Source organism: Egretta garzetta, unplaced genomic scaffold (genome assembly GCF_000687185.1).
Source record: "Egretta garzetta isolate BGI_Z169 unplaced genomic scaffold, ASM68718v1 scaffold269, whole genome shotgun sequence".
NCBI lineage: Eukaryota > Metazoa > Chordata > Aves > Pelecaniformes > Ardeidae > Egretta > Egretta garzetta.
In genome coordinates this window covers 586586-596135 of record NW_009260799.1, presented here as the reverse complement: position 1 = coordinate 596135, position 9550 = coordinate 586586, and positions in this window count along the sequence as shown.

The window sequence follows — 9550 nt, the reverse complement described above, 5'->3', positions numbered from 1 at the left end:
GTGGGAAAATGCAAGAAAGGACTCGCTGCTCTAAGGTCTGTCTCAAAAGCAGCATCTAAAGTGCAAAGACTCCTAACCCAAAATATTTCTGTGAAAGTACAAAGTATTGAGCAACTTTACTGTGGCAGGCACTTCTGAAGGGAAAGGGTCCTCACCTGCCCCGACACAGGCAGAGGAGGAACACAACATGGCCAATGCTTTTGGTTTGACAATGTGGAGCCTAAGCTACCTTGCTGCATCTCTACAGATGGTCTGAGATATGCAGAAATGTATTGCCATCATTGCAGTCTAGAGGTTGGAATTGAAACTCTGTAAGGAAATATGTACTGCTTTTTTTTTTCTTTCAAAAGAAAGGCAGAAGCACTAAGCTGCACTATTTCATCCCAGTGAAAGACTGGGTCAGCAGATGCAACAGATGCAATAAATCTCTATCCCTTCCCCTCTTTAACTACAGTGACAACTGCTGGGAAAACCCTGTTCAGATAACCACAAGGAATGTGAAAAGTGGTTCCAGTAAGTCCAATATAGCTCATATTTTTCAAGAGTAAGACCTACTGAGGACATCACAGGTAAGCTCAGCATGCCCATGAAATTCAGTTGTCCTGGAAGGTCCTTAAATAACATCTAGCAGCACAGTATCTGAAGATTATGATACTTCATTCCTGCATAAAAGGAGGAACCATTTGGAAACAGCCACCAGTAAAGTCCAGCCTCAGAAATCACAGGTGGGTCAAAAAAATCCGTAGAAGAAACAGGAGGATCACCATGTCCTCCTTGAAATGGACACCTATGGTAACGGGGGCCAGGTGCAATTCACAGATGTTTGCTCACAGTATTTTTTGCACTACAGCAGAGAAAGGCCAACATTCCCTCTTGTCTCAGAAGCAAATATAGAAGCTGGTGCTGTGAAGAGGAGCAAGATCAAACAACTTGAGAGGAGTCTAGGAAGCCTTTCTAAGCAGTCAGTCGTGTCTTCTGCTAAAAGTGGAGGACAGGCAACAAGAAGTCATTCTCTGAAAAGTCAGAAATAATGAGGAATAGCTTATCAAGATAAGGGGTATTAGCAGACAGGCTAGTGGCAGAATTAGTTCACCACAGTGATGATAAAATGGTATTAGGAAAGCAGAGCAATTTTAAGGAAAGGTACCTAAAAATACCTACCCAAGGCACACTCCTCCAAGTCCTTCTCATCTCCAGTATGGTGATGCTTCAAAGTTAAATGTCTCGAGACAACCCTGTACCCTGCCTGCTAGTGTCAAGATGAAGCATTGAACGCTGTGGCAGGCCTGTACACTCTGAGGGTTGCGTGTCTGTGTGAATGACGAGGAAAGCTGCATTTTGTTCCAGTTACTGTGAATTAGGAGCAGAACCCCGTTGCCTGGCAAGCTTTCAGCACAGGCTTCAGCTGGGAGAAGTCTGGGTACAGCACTTGGGCTGTAGTGTTGAAGGGATATACTACTCAGAAGGACAAAGTGGGTCTCGTCTAGATTCTGGATCTTGCTTTGTCCACAAGGACCACACAGGATCTGTTCCACAGAGACACGTGCACACCACACAATCTCTTCCTAACACCACCAACAAAAGATGAAGACTGGTGTCCCAAATGTTTTTTTGGGAAGGCAGCTGACATACTCAACTCCAGGGGTCTAGCAACAGCAAGGAATTTCTTACACTGCCCTCTCAGAGTGGGACCTTCTGGCATCCATTCATGAACAGCAGAATCCACCAAACGCCACATTAAACATAAGTGAGAGCGCAAACACATGAGCAGTGGCCAGTCTCTTTTCGAGCCCCTTTGGTAACACTATGACTTCATACTGCATGCGTAATTACTTTTTTTAACCTCTGTAAATGTTTCTATGCATTCTCACAAAACCTTCCCTAAATTTACCAAATTCTGTCTTCAAGTTATTTTGGTTTTCTACGCAGCTAGTGCATTTGGAGTTTATTCCAGAACTTCACCTCCTGGGATGTTTGAAAAATTTCTTTTAATTTTCGGTCTAAATTCATTCAGGACTAATTAATAAACATATCATCTTGTGCTGATATTATCCTTCAATTTCAACAGCCCTCCTCCCTCTCTAGTGTTTGCCCTCCAAAGGTATTTAGAACAAAGTTTTTTTCCTAGCTATTATATACAAATTGTAGGCAATACAGGCTTAGCATAGTTTGTCAGAAAGTCTGACAGAAGGTAACAATCCACTGGGAAAATATATTTAACTTATTTTTTTACTAATGAACAAAAGGCAGATGCTGATTTCTTTTCCTAGGTACTCCAGTATAAACCAGGAATGATTACCCCTGCATGGAGAGCAAACTATAACCTATGGCTAGCCAAGAGGGAAGAATCGCATCTGAGCAGGGCTACAGTGAGGATTGTGAGCACTAAGCTGTCAGTGGAGAACAAATACCTAACAGAGGAGGGGAGAGCAGTAGGCACCTGGCCTGTAAAAGCTGTCTTTTTAGAGGCTTTGGAGAGTGAAAGACGTTGACCACCAACTTCCTCCAGCCCAAAGAGGCTTGAAAACCAATGTATCCGGCATCGAGACCTCCTATTCCCTAGGTAAATGTTGTACCTGCTTCAGTTCAGATTGGAGATAAGGAAAAGGTTCTTCACTGAGAGGGTGGTTGATCATTGGAACAGGCTTCCCAGGGAAGTGGTCACAGCACCAAGCCTGTCAGAGTTCAAGGAGCGTCTGAGTGACTCTCTTAGTCATATGGTTTAGTTTTAGGTAGTCCTATGAGGAGCAGGGAGCTGGACTTGGTGATCCTTATGGGTCCTATCGACTTGAGATATTCTATGATTCTACATCTCTGCAAAAGGCAGTTTTATCTACCCCCCTATTTTTCAGTGTAACCGTCACACTTTTGTGTTGCATTCAATGCGTTGAACCTTTCAGAGTGCCAAAGCACCTCAGTGCTAGATGTGGTGGCATTGCCATAGAGAGAACCAAGACTTCTCACTTCTTGAACCATGATGTCTGAAAATTCAACAGACCCTACCGTTAAATACCCAAGGAAGTCTGAGGTCCAGGACAGAGGGACTGATTGATGTAATTCAGGTGGCCCTCCAGCACAGCTGCTCTGTATCGATCTCCAAGACTTCAGCACCTAGGGGGGATTTGTCTCACCAACTGCAGATATCAATATCTGAGCTCATCACCTTGGGCTACCCTTAACTGAGAGAGAAATAGGTGCTTCTAGGGCTCAATTCCTCTTGTCCTAACGTGGATGACTAAAATAGCTTAGATGAATTGCACCTAACTATAGGGCCCAATTATCATAAAAGGAATCTAGGGAGAGTAGCTTTGATGTAGGCACTTACACTGTAGATAACTCAAGGTAGTTGAGACAAATCTTACTGCTGAAGTCTGCCTCAGGAGAGCTGGCATTCAGACAGATCCGAAGTCACTAACGGGGGTTCAAAGGATGGGTTTTCAATGACACCATGATCTAATCTGCAAGTCTTTATTCAGTCCAGCCTTTTCTTGTTGAATTTTAAATAGAAGAATTTGAGATTTGGCTCAATGATAGCAGCAATAAAAGTCATCATTAATCTGGGAAGACTGACTTATGAGAAAATATTAAAATAACTAAATATGTATAGCCTGACTAAAGCCACTATTGAAAGAGAAATATGATAATTATCTACAAGCTCTGGAAGGATGCACACACTAAGGATTTTTTTTTTAATAGGGATTTTCAGGAAACTATAGCTAAGAGTAATGTGATTATACTGAGCAAAGTAAAATTTAGGCTGACAGGGAAAAAATTCCTAATAATGAAGTGTATTCTATTGTAGAATAATCTTCCAAAGGAAATTGGCTGAAGTCCAATCACATCTAAAGCCAACTGGACGAAGATCCGCAGAGAACAATCCTGCATTAGCTGCAAGATGGACTGGATGACTCAACAGCACTTTTTCATTTTTAAATTCCTATCATTTCACTGTATAAAATAATCCAATAAGCCAAAGGGAAGAGGAAAATAGGCTTAGCAACAACCGCACAGCCGTCTCTTCTCCGAGGTCTGCACGCTGCAATCAGTGTGCCTTGCACTGATTGCACTGAGGAAGGAGGGAGGAAACATCTGCATGCGGTCAGAGTACTGTGTTAATTCGGTGCTATAAAGTCGTTTGCCTGACATCCCCTTCTCCCCCTTGCTCCACTCCTTAATAAAATAACATTACCAGAAGAATCGACCCTGCGTTGTAAATGTATCAATCATGATTTCTGCTGCACCAGCTACTCATAATTGGTTTAAGCTTTCGTGATCTCGGATGCCAAGTGGTGTTAAACAAAACACAAAAAATAAATAGCCTGTAGGTACATATTTCCACTGAAATAATCTTGCCACATGTTGATCTACAAGGAGTAGGGTAACAATGTTTTCCTAAAGTTATGATTATCATTTTTAAAGCTGTGCAATAGCTTACTCTTAAATTGCGAAGAAGCTTTGACACTTTATAGCTAAAAAATCTTGCTGGGAGTCTGTGTTACGATACTCTTTGTTTTCTGTTACACTTAAGCCGCAAGTAACAGAAGTCTTCCTAAAGAATGACTATTCAATTTAATTGTGGGTTTGGCTTTCCTCTCCAGGGAATATTAGATGGTCTTAACTATACATATATATATATATAAGTATATATATATAAAAAATATTTTCTGAAGAATGTGCTTTCAAGTATAACACTAGCTTTCTACAATCCCTTGCAACTCCGCTTTTTTCCCCAGCAATCTCACTCTGTAATGCTGACTAAACCTCTTCTACCCACTTCACAGAGAGGTCTGAGAGTTCAGAGAACATATTTAGGATGTATAGCAGGAGATAACTTTTCTCAAAAAAAGATTTTTAAAAAATATCATCATCTGAAGAATAGATCTGCATGCCATAGGGTTTTTTGGTTGGTTTTTTTTGTTTTGTTTTTTGTTGTTGTTGTTGTGGGTGTTTTTTGCCTCAAGTGCTCAATTAAGCATACAACAGCAGAGACAGGATTTCTGTTTTTCAAAAGAAGGCATATTAATGGAAAGCTATGTCTGCATAACAAAACAGTGATCAACAGCTCATAGCTTACACCACTGATTCTGAATTATTCACATTTCTCCTTGATTTCTTCCCCTTCTCCAATGAACTTTCCAAATCAGAACCCAAGTTACTATTGTCCTACCTTCGTTCCTTTGTCAGGGGAGTTAAGAGAAAGCAAATATTAGAATTTTACCACACGTAATCCTTCTAAATGCTTATACATTTGAGATTTTTTCCTTCTCTCTTGTCTTAAGATAATACGAGACATAAAACATGAATTACCCTTTAACAGATACAGCTGCTAATTCCCACTCCTGGCAATAGAGTTGAGGCAATAAAGTGGCAGCTGTGTCCCTGCAGTCTACCTGAACCTGAAGCTGAGGTTGCCTTAGTAAAAAGCAATCCACCACTTTTAATTGGTCTGAACATACGCCGAGAGGAAAAATTGGCTGCCACGTTATAGTTCAAAGGGGTTGGACACACCCTGCTGCGGGATGGTGTTGGAAGAGTGACGGCTGGGATGCCATAGAAGATGGAAGATGATCAGCAGGGAGGGAATGGGGGGCCAGGGGCAGGGGTATGCAGGGGTGCGGGTACACAGCAGGGTCAGCGGGCAGGGGTAGGAAAAGGAAGCAGATGGGGAAGGGGCACATGAAGCAGCACTTTATCACCTGTGAAATGACCAGGAGGCAGAAGACGCTGCCGACCAGAAAGCCCTAAAGATGTGAGAAGCTCTTTTTATCCTGTGCTTTTCTGGTGCAACCTGGGCAGAGCTCTGTACACAAACCCAGCAACAAAGTCTCCACTGCTGCCCTTGGGCTTCTTTTCCACTTGATGTCTAAGCAAAGAAAAAACAGAAAACAAATACCAAGACCTGCGTATGACAAGACAGAGGAATAGAAAAGCTGATTAAAGCATTTTCCAAGCCCCACACAGAGAGGCAGATCAAGGAAGAAGTGGAAAGAATATTTTTTAAATTATTTTTAGGAAATTATCACTACGAAATTGGTTGTATTATACTTAACTCAGACGGCTATTTCTAATGATGATATTTTAACCAAAAGCTAACCTTGCTATAATTTTTCACTGATTTACAATGTTGAAATAACTATAAAAAAATGGAGAGGGAATATTATATTTCTGTTTTAACTAAATGGGTGAGAATCGACCGTTGAAAAAAATAATCCCATGTAAGGGCTACATAAAGCTCAGCTTGAAGGATGGCTTTTTCCCAGCAGTTAGCAGGACTGTCAATATAGCAAAGATGCTATGGCACAAAACCACCTTCCCAGCTTTACAGCAGAGTAACTACTTGATTTCCTTGTCCAGTTTTGCTTTGCTCTGTTAGAAGACATGTGGCCAGGCAGCAGCCATGAAGGCTACATCATTTCCCACTGCAGGCTTCTGCACTTACATGGAAGTATCTGGAGAGAGGGATGATTTATCGGTGGAGTATGTTCAGACATGAGGAGTTTCTCGAGGATGGGTAGGAAAGGGAGTGACAGCCCAGCCATGCCTGCAGAGATGAGCCGGGAGCAAACTCACAGCAAGGCTCCAGAGGTGACAGAAAGAAAGGGATTTTGCTCATGGAGATCTTCCAGTGAGGATTTCATAGTATCTGTGGTTAAACTTGAGAGCTGCAGGCTGGAAAGAATGACCAAAGGAAAAGACTATCCCAAGGAGACCATCTGCAGGGGGGCAGACCCATTTTCAGTCCCTTTATTTCAGGCTGTCTTTCATAGCAGGTCAGTTTTCTCTATTAAAGTAATTTGGCTCTAGTTTAGTATCACGCACTGTAATACTCAGCATTAGGTCCCAGAAGTTTTGGGGGTCACTGATTCAGTGTGCTCATTTTTAGGAAACCAAAACGGCCTGATAGGAAGTCCTGCCACAAGCTCAGATTATTATTGAAAAGATAATGGGAATTTGAAAGAAACTGCAAAAAATAATATATTTTCATTCCACCGAAATGAGTAACTTGAAAGCCAAAAAAAGCATTTTGGGGCTTGGGATTTTGTACATTAGCATTTAATGGTCCTACTTCAGCAGGGTCTCCAGGGGACCAGGTGAGGAAATAGGAAGGAAGAAGCAGGACAGTGATAAGCGTGGAGCAGTTGTCCTTGTTTTCGGATAAGCAAAAGGAAACCGTCTCAGCTAGAGAAAGCAGAGAAGGCTGTGAATTAAAGGTGCACTTTTCAACATCAAATTATTTCCCACCCCCTCACATGCGCAGTGAGAGAAGTCATGGGAAATTAAAATGCATGAAGATTGGGAAAAAATGCTTTCCTTATTCTTAAAATCTTACAATTTGGGCATCTGATTCTTGACTTTTAAGCTTAAATTGCTATCAATGGCCCCTCTCTTGTTTGGCTTTGAAATGCACATTTTAACCTGCTGTCCTGAGGACTCTTGCAAGGTTTCTGGATGGTTTTGAATTTTGGGGATGAGGGGGAGAAAAGGGAGTAGAAGGAGATGATCATCGTTCAGAAGTATTCATCTATTTCTGCAGTGTGTCCCAAGAGTTTTTAGGGACTAAGGCTTTTTGCATCCAGTGGGTGACACACTTGGATCCCTGCAAAGATGAAATGCTCTTGGGCTCCCCCTCCACTGAGTAACATTATGCTGAGCAAATGTAACAATTACAGGGCTTTTTTAAAACTAGAAACACTTACAAAAAGATATCAAAATTTGCTTGGCATTCTGAATTGGAAGAAAAGGAGACTAATTCATTACAAATGAGATTCTTAAATACTATAACTACACACAAAAATCCAGCAAGTTTATATGCATTAATTGTTGCCACAATGTTGAAGTGTCTGTGAGTGCAATTGCATTACTCAATTAAGCCCCAAATTGTCAAATTTATTCATGCAGTGCAGGCATATCATATTTTAAAATGATCCCAATCAGTTAGATAATACTGCCTTTCTGCACATGAAGCCATTCAACATTTAAAAGAAAAAAAATCTTTCCAGTTTTCCTTTAGATGGGTTGGATTTTTCAGCTTAAGCCTCCCTAAAACACAGAGGACTAAACATTGAAAGCATTGTATAGATTTTATAATTCAGAAAATGGGGTTTTAGAGGCATATATCTCACAACTTCATCAAGAGCAAAGGCCTAGGTTCTCTAACCACCATCCCTCCTGCTATCTTAAAATATCACATTACAGTCCTCCTGCATTAGCTTCTTCTGTGGGTTCAGGTAAAGGGAAAACTGGTTGTCCCCAAACTGTGAAATTTAAAATATATGTAACTAATCAAGAATAATCATAAACATGGAAGACTTAAGAGCCCCATCTTTCACTTAGGAAAAAAAGGCACGCTCTGGCATGCCAGCTTTTGAAGGATTTACATCCCAAGCATAGGATCATGAGGTCTGCTGGTTACACAGCATTTTCACATGACTGAAGAGATTTTCTAGCCACTAATAACACCGGTTTGAATTTTAATGGGGCTGTTCTGAAGAAAAATAATTAACATATGGTTGACTTCCCATATATTAGAGAAAACAATAATAGTGACTAAATCAGTATCATCTGTAGCACAGCACAATTTCAGCTGTCTTGGTCATGATGAGTTGTGCGGCTGACTCATCTCACAGTCCCGCATCACATAATGGGAACGGACACAAATCATTTGCAACACCAAGGATTAGATTTTACCTAAGACAGAGAACACAGGACCATATTATGAGGGACTACCTAGAAAGCAGCAGCCAGCCAGCCATTACCTCTTTGAGCCACAGAAAATCCCTGGCAGGTGGTTAATTGATAATACTGTATCACGAGGCAACCTCTACACTGTCGGCTTGATTGCTAGGCTTCAAGCGAGGGCACGTAATCTTGGCTTTTCAGTCCCTGAGTTCAAGGTGTCACTCTGGACACGTGGTTTACAAGCCCCAGATCCCTGCAGAGTTAAATTCTTGTAAGAAATATGTATCTGCTACAAAAGAGGCTTAAAGCCAATCTCAGGCTGTGGCAATGCCGTGAGAGAACTGCTGGGGATGCTACCACGGATCCTACGAATTATGGCCACCAACACAACACTAGTAGATGTCAAAGAGAAATCAGGACACTGAATCTACCCAAGAAGCTCTTGTCAGGACCTGCTAGGTGATGTTGAGAGATGTTAGCTGAAATAAACAAAATAGGGAAACAATTAATGGCATCGAGTCTGGCGGGTGGCTTCTTTTCCTGGCAGACACTTGGCAGACTGTGGGTTCAACTGAGTCACAAAAGAAGGATGTGGAGAAGCGGGATCAGATAACAAAAAAAGTCTGCAAAACACATGCCTCTACTTGGGATCATATTTATTAACACAGCCATTCAAGCAGTCTTATTCTTAGAACAAGAACTAAAATAAACAGAACAACCCCAGCTGTCAAGCGTACCACCGATTAATCACGAGGTTTCCTGTATTTCAAGAAAAACAGAGAGGCATCTAAACTACCATCCGCCCCTGGTCTAGGTTCCCCCCTCTATCCAGCGGACCAAAACACGGAGCTCATGGCAACTGGACTCCTGA